Source organism: Canis lupus, chromosome 8, assembly GCF_003254725.2.
Source record: "Canis lupus dingo isolate Sandy chromosome 8, ASM325472v2, whole genome shotgun sequence".
In the NCBI taxonomy this organism is placed as follows: Eukaryota; Metazoa; Chordata; class Mammalia; order Carnivora; family Canidae; genus Canis; species Canis lupus.
The window spans coordinates 63,499,309-63,503,683 of record NC_064250.1 but is presented as its reverse complement, the minus strand read 5'-3'; the positions used below and the strand labels follow the sequence as shown (position 1 = coordinate 63,503,683).

At 46.7% G+C, this 4,375-nt stretch overlaps 1 pseudogene; it reads left to right on the top strand.

The window, feature by feature from the left end:
- The first annotated feature begins 3,093 nt into the window (after positions 1–3,093).
- LOC112656888 (resistin-like beta) lies at positions 3,094–3,485 on the top strand (annotated as a pseudogene).
- Positions 3,486–4,375: the final 890 nt, after the last annotated feature.

Sequence of the window (4,375 nt, the reverse complement as noted above, 5' to 3'; positions counted from 1 at the left end):
TAAGCCACTTGAACTCAATTTTCTCATTTGCAAAGACACAAGTTTTGGGGAAGACGAAGGTATTTCATGTAAAGCTTTAAGCACATAGTAAGTGCTCAAGAAATGAGGGCAAAAATTCAGAGACAAAATTGAGATAAGCCCCATGAGGACTAACAAACAGGCTCAAAGGCTTGTTTGTACAACAAACAAATGGCTGCCGGTGAAGGTCAGCAAGCCTGTGGATGGCAAAATCAATATTTGGCTGATATCAGGTGTTTTTCCATATTAGACACTGCGAGAATTGACTATGGTTTATTGTCAATCCTGACAGAATGTGTGCTGGAGTAGGAAGAACACTTGCTTGTGAGCCAAGGGAAGGGATTCTAATTCTCACTGTGCTCTGGACTGTGTAACCCTTGATAAGTTCTTTCTAGCTCTCCCAACCTCTACTTCCTCATTGATACAATGAGAGTGATGGTCTAGACTGAAAAAGACAAACATGTAACCATGCACAATTTCTTCTGCTCTCACATCCACACAGCCATCACCAGTCAGCCATGGCCCTATTTTCATCTTCATTCAGGCACAGCCTCAGAATCCTTCTCAAGATAAGATTCTGAGAATCACTAAAAATAAATCCAAGATGGCAGCAGGGACAGAAACCATTCACTGTCCTGTCCTAGATGGTCTCTAAGATGCCTACTAGTTCTTCTGTTTGCCCAGTATGATTCCTTCCTAGGCCAGAGATGACGTTGTCTTGCACTTTTCAAGATATTCATTTGATAATTATTTGGGACATTTCACTGCCTGGGGTCTTATATTTTGACTTGTCCTTAGGCTTCAGTTTACCTCCTTCCAGACCAAATATCCAACATCCTCACAAGCATCCTAGATGTTAGTGTCTCCATTATTTTAAGTCACTTGGCTTCCTCTGCCCATGCCCACGACAGTCTTGGTTAATGGATTAAGGCACCCTCATACAGAAAGATGGAGTTTCGAATGCCTTCTGCCTCTCTGCCAGGGCCTACCAATTGCTTAAAATTGATGCATCAGATAAAAACCACTGGCCATTTCATCATAGGAAAATATGTGCAGAGATACTCTAGAGGAAATTACCGAACCAAGACAAGCTGTGTGTGTGTGTGTGTGTGTGTGTGTGTGTGTGTGTGTTGATAGGTACCAGCTTCAAACCAGTGCCATATGAAAGCTTTCTTTTCTGTCCCTAGGTAAGCCTTCAAACCACCTTTCCAATTCTCTTCTTACCGATGTAGCCACCTCACAATGTTTTCATGATGGATGGACGGATGGATGGATGGATGGATGGATGGATGGATGGATGGATGGGAGCATGAATGGAAAAATGGATAAATAGATGGATAGATGGATGGGAGGATGGATGGATAGATGGATGAGAAGATGGATAGATGGATGGGAGGATGGATGGATGGATGGATGGATGGATGGATGGATGGATGAATGGATGGATGGATGAATGGGAGAATGGGTAGATAGAAGGATAGCAGGATGGATGGGAGATGGATAAAGATAGATGGGAGATGGATGGGAATATGGATAAATGGATGGGAGGATAGATAATAGATGGAAGGATGGAAAAACACTTTCACTGGGGAATGTGGCATCTTTCCTTTCCCCTTAACCTCTCTGACAGTGTAGCAAAGCCACCCTCCATGGCCAAGTCAGTTCAGCATTCCTTGTTCCTCTAGTTCCCCACAGACCAGTGAGCACCGCACATCATGCACCCAAAAGATGTAGGTGCAGTGGGCTAAGGGCTGGAATATTTGCCTAAGGAGGGTACGACCTGCCCTTCCTGTGTGTTTCTGCCTCCATGACCACCAGAATCAGCTGTCGATGTTGGCTACCCCCTCTTCTCCTCAGCTGAGGACAGCTGCCCACAGGGACCAGCCTGGAGGGTGCTGTGGATACTGGTACTGGGTCTGTAAGTAAAAATTTTCTTCCTCTAGCCTCATGTGTGGTCTCTTTAGCTCCCAGTTAGCTCCTGAGGCATAGCTGTCTCTGCACGGCTATGGGGTACGGCATGGGGAGGGAACAGAGCAGTGCCACAGGACAGGTGGCTTACCTGTAGGTGAGTCTTACCGTAGAAGGTCACCTTGTTCTGAAATAGGGAGCCAGTGAAAGATAAAATCAAGCCTTTGGGGGCATCAGACCTGGAATCAAAGGTGCTGGCTCAGTCACTGGCCAGTTATAGACCTTGAGCAAGCCACTCTATCTCCCTGGGAGATAGATATCTTGAGATTCTGCAGGAGTTGGTTGTGAAAATTAAAAAGAGCATTACTCAGAGTATTGGTTCAAAGGATGAGACTTTTATGAAGAGACTGCATAGAAAGGTGTGGAAAAGTTAGAGGAGAAAACAACAGGGTCTCTGGTGAGACACCCAGAGGTTAGCAAAACCAAGGAGCTCTCACTTGCCCAGAGCTGAGGCAGTAAAGGGAAGAAATGGTTAGGGCAGGAGCCACAGAGGAGGTGCTTTCTGGAAGGACCCAAGATGGTAGAAGGATGCAGCTGCTCAAGAGGCGTGGAGCTGAAGCAGGGAGCCTCCTTTTCCTCCTGCCCAGCACTCCCCCCCATACCAAACATAAGAAGAAGCCAGTGGCCAGGAGAGGTAGGAACAGCCAACTTTTGCCAAGTGCTTACTACATGCCATGAGCACATACACTATTTCATTTAACTTTGACTCACAAGGAGTTTAGCCCTGAGCATTATAAGTGTTCCCCACAATATAACTTGTATTATTGGTTTAATGGGGTTTCCCACTGACCTGGAAGGCGAATTCAGATCCTGGACATTTTTAAGAAATGGGGGAACCAGTGACCCCCACCACACCCCTAGCCCCAAGTTTTCCTTAACAACTTTTTTTAGAATGAAGGTGTGTATTTTACCAAATCATAAAGCATTGTGTGCAAGGTCTCTGAAGATGGGGAGACACGACCGCAGCAGAGGACAGTGGGGGGATGGGCTGGAGTCCAGAGAGGGACAGAGGAGTCTCTTGGTAGAGTTCTTCCTGAGAATCCCCACCTGTCACCACCATGATCAAGTAGGGAAGTCTATAGGCCCAGGACACTGCCATTCCACAGGATGAAGACTACTTGTTGCTTCCTTCTCCCTCTCTTCCTCCTCCAGCCGATGATCCCAGGGACTGCTCCGTGTTCCTTGGACTTCATTCTGGATACAAAGATAAAGGAAACCCTCACTGGCTTAGAGTTACATCCTTCCCCAACACAAAGGATGTCATGTGTCATGTGTCAGTATCAAGAACTCAGGCAGACTGTCCTCCTGCCCTGCAGGGATGACTGTCACTGGCTGTGCCTGTGGCTATGGCTGTGGTTCCTGGGATATCCGGGGCGAAACTACATGCCACTGCCAGTGCAGCATTATCGACTGGACCACCGCTCACTGCTGCCCCCTGACCTGAGGGGGAGGAGGGCGAGAACCCAATGGTGTGACCATGACTGTAATGAAACCATACACCTGCCTCAAACTGTTCCTTTCATTTGTTACAACCCGCCTCTTGGGTAGTAAAGATAATTTTTACTTAAAAAAAAAAAAGGCAGGGCACCGTGATCCCCAGGGTAGGACCTAGACTGTATGGGAAACCCAGGAGTTCTCTCTCTCCCTCACTCAGGGAGCCTACTTAGTCCTTCCCCACCCAACCCCGTCTCTCCAGACCAAGCAGCCAGATTCTCTCCATTCCATGGGGACAAACACCACTGTTCCCATGCTCACAGGACAGGGAAGTCACCCACGGGATGAGGACAGGCCCACTCAGTCCCAAGTGCAAATTCTGAAGGAAGGGGATCCCTGGGTGGTGCAGCGGTTTAGCGCCTGCCTTTGGCCCGGGGCGCGATCCTGGAGACCTGGGATTGAGTCCCACGTCGGGCTCCTGGTGCATGGAGCCTGCTTCTCCCTCTGCCTGTGTCTCTGCCTCTCTCTCTCTCTCTGTGTGACTATCATAAATAAATAAAAATTTTTTAAAAAAAGCTTTTACAAATTCTGAAGGAAGAGTCTGGACATCCTGGATCAGGTGCCCATTTCCCATAAATCAGCACAGCTAGAGGCAGGGAGCAGGATCGGGTGAGCAGGTGGGGAGCTGAATCTATATATTGTGAATATTATATTTCAAGTAGAATGTATTATTATAACTAAAATCTAAAGAAAGCAGATATTTTATGATAAAACTGTTGTGTAGTGCATGCTCTGAGTGGAATTCAGAGGCAAACCCAGATTCAGTGATTAACAATGCCAAAAAATGCAAGTAACTAGCCATTGTTCAAATAATAGTGGTGCTATTTCTCTTTTGTGCCCTTTTAGACTTTTATGGCCCTAAAATTCCATTTTATTAGGAACCCATTTTCCACCT